This window comes from Sapajus apella, unplaced genomic scaffold (assembly GCF_009761245.1).
Source record: "Sapajus apella isolate SASKATOON/1434 unplaced genomic scaffold, GSC_monkey_1.0 scaffold107, whole genome shotgun sequence".
In the NCBI taxonomy this organism is placed as follows: domain Eukaryota; kingdom Metazoa; phylum Chordata; class Mammalia; order Primates; family Cebidae; genus Sapajus; species Sapajus apella.
In genome coordinates this window covers 4,013,908-4,023,729 of record NW_022437047.1, presented here as the reverse complement: position 1 = coordinate 4,023,729, position 9,822 = coordinate 4,013,908, and positions in this window count along the sequence as shown.

Sequence of the window (9,822 nt, the reverse complement as noted above, 5' to 3'; positions counted from 1 at the left end):
GACGTGGTTTCACCATGTTGACCAGGATGGTCTCGATCTCTTGACCTCGTGATCCACCTGCCTCGGCCTCCCAAAGTGCTGGGATTACATGCGTGAGCCACCGCGCCCGGCCCAAAAATACACTTTTAAAATATATTAGGATTAAATTTATCATAAAAGATTAAAGACAAGCTTCCAGAGATAAAAAAAAATCAACATTAGGATTTCATTTGAAACAAGAGCTTCAAAAGTTAAACTATAGCGTCTATAAAATGAATAGAGATTCATTGATACAATGATGGCAAAAATATTACTTCTGTGGAGATATATAAGAACATTTTGAAATATGAAGTTTCAGAGAAGATCACTCATTTGTGTTATATCACAATCAGTGAATCTTTAGTTAAATATATAGAGAAGATAACAATGTGATTGCGAATTTGTGTTTGGTAAGAATTCTTTTTAAAATAGATTAGATTCCAAAAAAAAACCTTAGTGATAAACTATTATCAAACTTTTAAATTATCTTATTGTGAGAATACATAAGATCCTGAAAAGAATTCAAAATTTGACAGTCTAAAAAAATGAAAATAGGGAATTTGAGAAACACAATCAACTAGCTAAATTACACAGATATGTTGAACCATTTGCACCGTTTAATTCCTATGAAGAAATAATCACATTTTTTCTTATTCATGGAAATTATTCATTTAATTATAATTATACATAATTAGCCACAATCTTTAACTAATAAAAATAGAATGATAGAAAATCTACATGAAACTTAATAAATGCTTCCTCAGTTTCTAACAAGTTCATAGAAAAACTTAAATAGACATTAAAAAATGTATATCATATACTAAAAAGGAAGACGATTCATAAGAATACATTGAGGACATAGTTAACACTGTACTCAATATTATACACCTGAATTTTTTTTGCTATTATAGAACAAATACTGGAAACAGGTACAAGGAATGCAACTTAAGAAATTAGAAAAAAGAGAAAAAAATAAGAAAATCTATAAATTTAGAAAGAAAAGTTATAAATATTAAAGTTAAAATCTATAAAAGTAAAAACTGTAAAATAAAAAAGTCAACAGATTTTCTAAACATGAAGTAATAAAATAAAGTTTTAAGATATTCAAGTAATAATTTTTTTCAGGGGAGACGTTGCAAAACTTATAAAATATTAAAATAACAATTTGTAATCATACTTACTGGCTAGTTTAAAATACTTGAAGTTTTATATAAAACAATGAGAAAAATATTAATGCTAAGATCATTGCATGATGTTTTTTAGCAAAATACAAACCACCAAACTTGACTTAAAAAACAGTAACAAAAGTGTACCGATAAAGACATGCATAATTTTAAAAACTGATCTCATTAACAAGGCACTATAGTTTAATATTGCAGTAGTTTATTCAGTACCACTTTGTATATGTTTTGTAAGGACAGATCTCAATTTATTGATCTAATCTAATATAGATGGATATTTGATTTCTGTTGAGTACTGCAAATGATGCTCTGTTCATTCTATGTGAGCTCAATTTATCAGGACTGTTTTTGATACGCTTTCTTCCTAAAATAACTCTTGTATTTCTCTTTAAATTGTACACATCTTTCGTGGAATAATGGGTAAATTCTCATATTTTATGTAGACAATTAAAAGATATTTTGATGACCTAATGACTCTGTGCCTCACTCATTCCAAATAAGAAAATTAGGCACTCAGGATACATGGGAAAAATTTTCAGTCATATTTTAACTATTAAATAAAACTGAAGAAATTAAAATTGTTATAGCATTTACTTTAAGTAGTAGGGTGAAATGAACATAATTTTAAGAAAACGCATCTTCAGAAATGTATCGGTTTTACTCTAGCCAGAAAGCAAATTAAAGAAATTTAGAAGTTAGAGTGAGTAAATAACGTGGTAAACTGTATTGTTGTCTTAACAATAAAAAGCAAGAAAAACAACAGGGAAAGGAGATGGTAATAACCATCTGGAGAGAAAATATAAAATTAATTACAACTTTTCCAGTTGGGGGTGGTGATGGTAAGAACGCAAGGGGCTGAAAGGCATCCAAGATACCCACATTTTGCAGAGACGAGCTTTCATTAGTTGGCTATAAACATTGAAAGAACAAATATTTTCAGGAGCTTAAGTTAGAAGTAACCAAAATAAAAATAAAAATATAATATATACATTTCAATTATCCAAAGGAAAAAATCTATTTAAAAATTATTTATTAGGGAAGTAGAGAAAAAGACAAACTAAACAAACAAAAACATGGTAAATAGGAAAATAACATAAGATGGCAGAAAAAAGACTTTAAAACAGTAATTGATATAAAGTAATTAAATTACAAATACATAATGCTTTATATATGTATTTTTTATTGTACTTTAGGTTCTGGGATGCATGTGCAGATCATGTAGGATTGTTGTATAGGTACATACATTGCAATGTGGTTTGCCACCTCCATTCCCCCATCACCTATATCTGGCATTTCTTGCCATGTTATCCCTCCCCAACCACCCTATCCTCTGCTGTCCCTCTCCTAATCCCTCCCCAACAAACCCCAGGGGATGATGCTGCCCTCCCTGTGTCCATGTGTTCTCATTGTTCAACACTCACCTATGAGTAAAAACATGCAGTGTTTGATTTTCTGTTCTTGTATCAGTTTGCTGAGAATGATGGTTTCCAGATTCATCTATGTCCCTACAAAGGACACAAACTCGTTTCTTATGCCTGCATAGTATTCCATGGTGTATATGTGCCACATTTTCCTTGTCCAGTCTGTCATCAGTGGGCATTTGGGTGGGTTCCAGGTCTTTGCTATTGTAAACAATGCCATAATGAACATACATGTGCATGTGTCTTTATAATAGAGTGATTTATAACCCTTTGGATATATACCCAGTAATGGGATTGCTGGGTCAAATAGGATTTCTATTTCTAGGGCCTTGAGGAATCACCACATTGTCTTCCACAATGGTTGAACTAATTTGCACTCCCACCAACAGTGTAACAGTGTTCCTCTTTCTCCACATCCTCACCAGCATCTATTGTCTCCAGATTTTTTAATGATCACCATTCTACCCATTCTAACTGATGAAATGATATTTTTGTACTAGAGAATGATTTTTCAAAGGGTTGAGCATAAAAGCTATCTACACAAATACAAACCAATTTGATACAATAATCAGTAACAAAGAATAATGTTGTATTTATATTCACAAAGCAAAATCAAGAAAATAAAACCACAAAATTATGTATAACAAAAATACAACCTTAAAATGCAATACAGTGTCTGTTTCAGCAAAACTCCTGTTTTGTTATACATAATTTTTCCTAAATACATAAATTCATTTTGAGATTTAATGCAGTCCTTTGGATCATTAGTAGATCAAATATCATTAATTGAGTAATTTAGACTTAACTTGCAGTGCATATATTTTTGATAGGGAATATTTAATGTTGTAATTCATTTATGAAATAGTTGACAAGAAAGTTTAAAAATATTCCATAGATGAATCATCATATGCACCATGCTGTTCAAGAATAAGAAAATGAAACAGCTACTCCAGAGAGACCATGACCTTATAATTAACAGCACAGTGTTGAGGTATTAATTTTTTTATTCTTTATTTCACAACGTTTTAGACATTGTAGATTCCTTTTTTTTTCATTGTCTTCTGGTATTGAATGATTTTGTGAGAAGTGTGAAATCAAGTGTTAAAAATGTCATAAAACAAAAAAGGATTATTCTTCACATAACTGACTCTTAGAGATAGGCACTTTGAACAATTCTTATGTAATCCCTGGGCATTACCTGTGCATGAACACATATATGTATAGGTACATTTGTTTATGTATATAAATGTGTATATTCCAACAAAACCAAGCATTCTATACATACTATTTTTTCATCATCTTTTTTACTTCATCTTTGAGAATTCAGATAAGAGCTTATTCTAAGCTGTCTTATTTCCCCTAACTACTGCATAAGATCCCTTTGTGAAAATTCGTAATCTAATATTTAAATGCTCTATTAGGGAGCAGTTAGATTATTGCTGAGTTTCATTATATTTGTTTTGTTTTTATTACTGTAGAAAATGATGCTTACATCTTCTAATATAAACTATACCCACAAGGTAAATGTCTTCAATTGGAATTCCTGAGATAAATTATATATATTTCTAGAATATTAAAGAAATTTGTGAAATGCCTAAACTTCTATGTCTTCACAAATCATTGATAAGGGATTTTTGAAAGAGTTAAGAATTTCAATTCTTTAACATTTGTAATTCCACCTGCCATAATTTTCATCTTAACTCTCCCTCATTCCTCCATTGTTCCGTTCCTTCAGATCTCTCCACTGTCTTCCTCTTAATTATTGCTATGTCATAGGATAGTGGTTTACACTGTGTGATATGAGAATGATTTGTTGTATAGAAGATAATTTCATATGGTCCTTTAAGCAACACATTCAATTAAATATGTATTTATTTCAATATGTATTTGTAAAAGATAATTAGCACAACAAATTAGATTATCTTAGATAACATGTATATAAAATATGTTTACTTAGATAAAATACTAGGCAATATACAATCTATATGATACTCCAATTTGGAAAAAACTTTAGGTGTCTGGAGAAGGTTTGGAAACACTACTGTAATGTCGTGTTCTGTTCATCTTCATCATCTTCATTTCCTGGACTATCATTGCTGCTGACTAATAACACTTACCTCATGATTTTGAAAAATCTTGATCAATGTTTGCCATCTAGTACAGTGAATAAAATTTATAACTTTTGATTGTATGTTTGGAGTAGGATAAACAAAGTCACTATTGTAAACTTCCCCAGAGAGTTATGTTTCCACAATAATTTAAAGTATTACGAACTTGGCATGAAATCTTTAAAAAATGAGAAAAAAATAGATATAGGTAAAGACAGACAGATACCTAAAATACACAGAGAGAAAAAGATTGAACAAGAATATATGTGAAATATTACAAATGATGGCAGGAACAGAAAAGCAAAAGAAAGAAAGAATAACAAAATAAGAAAGAAGAATGTGAAGCCATGTAAATCCAAATATGGGCTCTTTTATACCAAGAATCTACTCTAAGACTGAATATTAGCTCACTTTTAAGAATCAAAGTTGTGGGTTTTATAGGTAACTAATTAGAAAACTCATTTTGAAATCCACATTCAAGAAGTATATCATATTGGCATTCTACCTTTGTGTACAAAGGAAGTAACACAAATTGTTTTGGATACATTTTGTTATACTTGGAGTTACATATTAATGCAACATTTTGAATCTTGGTTATGTTACTGTGGAACCATGGATCATATCATTGTATCTGCAGAACTTGTTGTCACCCAGTGTAATACCTATGTGACATAGCTGAATTTCTCCCTTATCCTAACTCTGCTTACCTTTAAGAAACAGGACACCTGCCATGAAAAGTTCCCTTTGAAACTAGTTGGATGAGACAAGTTAGAACCAAGATAGCTGACCAAGTGACTTCAAAAAGACCTCACCCTTCACTATAATCTCATTTCCTTGCTAAATGACACTCCTACCAGAGTAAGGGCTGTTGACAGTCACCATGACAATAATGAGAAGAAGCCATAAAAGGACAAAAAAGAAAGGCAGCACTTCGGTTCAGGGAAGTATATCACCCATTTCTAGAAAAGACCTGAATATTACTCCTTTTTTTTTTTTAATGCCTAACCCCTTCATTAGAGAAATCCTATATTTTAACTCCTTCACCACTCACTTGTTGAGAAGTCGATTTGTGAGCCATGCTCCGACTTCTCAATTCCATGGCCATCAGATAAGGTCTGCACTGCTTGACACTCACTTTTGGTTTTATATATTGGCTTCGTGACACCAAAGAGTGGAAGGTCCATCTTTCTGGGGACCAGCTTTATTGGTAACAATGTAATTTCTTATTTAAATATGTGGAATATTTTAAATAAATAATGAACAGTAGTTACAAATGGAATGATACATAATAGTTGCTTCTGTCTATAATATGATAGGTACTCATTATAACAAAATTAGAGTCCTATCTGAAGCCACAAAACAAGGAGGTACTAAATTCATTTTTAAATTATATAATCTTATATAATTATGAAATAAACACTATACCTACTGTGTTTTGCAAGAGCCACATTTAATAAAACACGGCTCCTTTATGTTCTTACATCAGACTAAGAATACAATTGTAACCAAAATGAACACTGAGAAGTCCACAGATTTTTAAAAATTAAAAAATATGAGCTGGTAGGAAACTACAGGGAAGGAAGTTAGGCAATATTTTGATCTGAATGAATACAAAAATACAACATACAAAAATTTATAGAAAGTAAGTGAAGCAATGCTTAGATCAATAAATAATTGCATTCAAAGAGAAGAAAGGCCAGGTGCAGGGGCTCATATCTATAATCCTAGCACTGTGCGAAGCTGAGGCTGGAGGATTGCTTGAGTCCAGCTGTTTGAGAAAAGCCCAGACAACAGAATGAGAACCTTTCTCTGAAAAAAAATTTTTTTTTTTAAATTAGCCAGACATGTTGGCATGCGCCTAAGATCCCAGCTATTCAGGAGGCTGAGGTGGAGGTATTGCTTGAGACTGGGAGGCTGAGGTTACAGTGAGATGTGATCACACCACTGTAGTCCAGCCTGTGTGATGAAGCTAGACCCTGTCCCAAAAGAAAAAAAAGAAGAAGAAAGAAAGACCTCTAATAAGTTTTCTAAGCTTCCTTAGGAAGCTTTTTTTCTTCTTTTCTTTTTGTAGTTCTTTTATAAGTAACTACAAAAAGAAAAGCAAGATCAGGCATGGTGGCTCACACCTGTAATCCCAACACTGGGGGGGTCAAGGTGGGAGGATTGCTTTAGCCTAGGAGTTTGAGATCAGCTTGAGGAACATAATGAGACCTCGTGTATACAAAAAGAGAGAGGGAGAAAAAGAAAGAAAAAGAAAGAAGGAAATAAATAAATAAATAAATAAGCAAGTTAAATCTAAAGCAAACAGACAAACAGAAGAAACAATAGAAATGAGACTGGTAATCAATGAAATAGAAAATTAAAAGAAAAACACAAGACAAAAAGACTATATGTCACAACCAAGTTTTATTTACCCTAAGAATGCAAGGTTAATTTAACATTCAAAAATCAATTAGTAGAGTACACATATTAATAGAATAAAGATCAGAAAACACATGATTATTGTGATACATGTAGAGAATATATTTTTAAAAAATCGACTCATTTATGATTACAAAATAAACAAAAACTCAACAAATTAGTAATAGAAAGGAGCTTTCTTAACATGATGGAGGACATCTGCTAGAAAACAAAAACTATTATATTTAACAGTGAAAGATTGAGAGCTTTCTGCCAGGATCAGGAATAAGGCAGAGGTTTTGGACCCTACCCCTTCTATTCAACATTGAACTGCAAAATCTAGCCAGTGGAGTCAGGCAAAAATAAAGAAAGAAATAAAAGGCATCGAGGCGGGAAAGGAAGTAAGACTGTTTCTAATCACAAATGGCATAATCTTGTATGTAGAAAATCTTAATGAGTCTACAAAAAAACTTCTAGAATAAATAAACTACAAGACACAAAATCAAGTTTAACATAGAAAAAGCAAAAGTATCTCTGTATACCATCAACAAACAATCCAAAAATAAAGAATAAATTATATTTCAAAAATCAGATACTTAGGAATAAATAAGTATGAACTGTATACTGAAATCTAGAAAAAGAAAGACCTTGTTGAAATATATTTAAGAAATTAAGGAAGATCTAAATCAGTGGTTCCCGATCCAGGGTAAGTTCACCCCAGGGGACACATGTCAACAGATAAATCTTGCCTTTCATTACTGGAAGGGTGCTAATAGCCCAGAGATGATGACAAGCATTCTGTAGGGCACAGGACAGTTCCTTAAAAAATAATTAACTGGTCCAGAATTTTAATAGTGCTGAGAGTGAGAAACCTTGATCTATATAAAGGAAGAGACAGCCTATGTTCATGGAATGAAAGATGTAACATCATTAAGATGGCAATCTTCCCAAATAGATTTATAGATTCAACACAATCTCCACCAAATTTCCAAATTTCCAAATCTCTACCAAATAAGCTATTCACACCTGAAATGGAAAGGGTGATTCTAAAAATTATACAGGAAAGCAAAGTCCCAGTATAACCAAAATAATCTGGAAAAATAAGAACATGTTGCAGGTTTTAGGCTTCTTGATTTCAATCTTACTATAGAGCTATAGTAATAAAGGGAATATGTTACTGGCATAAGGATAGATACTATAGACCAATGGAATAGAAGTGTAAGTCCAAAACCAAACTCAAATTTATGGTCAATTGGTTTTCAACAATAGTACTGAGACAATTGGGTATCCACATGCAGAAAGATGACTTTAGACTCCTACTTCACAAGCCTATGCAAATCTTAACTAAGAAAGCATCAGAGACCTAAATATAACATTTATACTTACGTTACTTCTAGAAGAAAACAGAAAAACATTTCTATGATCATGCGCTTTTCAAAGATTTTTGAAAAATTCTTTCAAAATTTTTGAAAGATACCACACTAAAAATACTGTCGACAAAATAAATAAATAAATTGAACTTTATAAAATTGAAATCTTCTGCACTTCGAAATGCACTATGAATAAAATGAAAAAGATAAAACAAGAAAGCAAGTGAGAGACAATATTTTCAAATCACACATTTGATAAAAGAAATATATTCAGATTCTATAAAGGACTCTTGAAAATCAATAAGATAAAAAACAACTGAAATGAAAAACTGGGCAAAGATGTTTTACCAAAGAAGACACGTGAATGTGTCATAATATCCCTAAGGAAATGCCCAACATTATTAGTTATTAGGGAAGTGTAAATGTGAACTACAATTACCTACCTTTCCGCATATGCTAGATTGACTATAATAAAAAAATACACAATATCAACTGTTGGTGAGGAGGTGAAGAAACTGAAACCCCTATTGATTGCTGGTGAGAATATAAAATAGTACAGTCACTTTGGAAAAAGGTGTGGCAGATTTTTTAAATGCTAAATTTCATATATAACCTCCAAATTCTACTTCTCTGTGTCCATCCAAGAAAGAGAAAAAGGTATACACAAAAGTATGGACATGTATGTTCATAGCAGCTTTATTCATAGTAGCCAAATGTATTAGTCCATTCTCACACTGCTACTAAAAACATACCTGAGACTGGGCAATTTATAAAGGAAAGAGGTTTAATTGAATCAAGTCCAGCATGGCTGGGGAGGACTCAGGGAACTTACAATCATTATGGAAGAAGATGCAAATACATTTTTCTTCACATGGCAGCAACAAGGAGAAGTGCTGAGCAAAAGGTGGAAAAGGCCCTTATAAAACCATCAGAACTAGTGAGAACTCATTCAATATCACAAGAACAGCATGAGGGTAACAGCCCCAATGATTAATTTAACTCACACCAGGTCCCTCCTGTGACATGTGGGATAATGGGTAACTACAATTGAAGATAAGATTTGGGTGGGGACACAGTCAATATCATTCCACCCCTGGACCCACTCATGTCTTCACATTTCAAAACACAATCATGGCCTTCCAACAGTATCCCAAAATCTGAACTCATTCCAGCATTAACTCAAAAGTCCAAGTCCAAAGTCTCATCTGAGACAAGGCAAGACCCTTTTGCCTATGAGCCTGTAAAATCAAAAGCAAGTTAATTATTTTCTAGATAAAATGGGGATAAAGGAATTGGGTAAACATACCCATTCCAAATTGGAGAT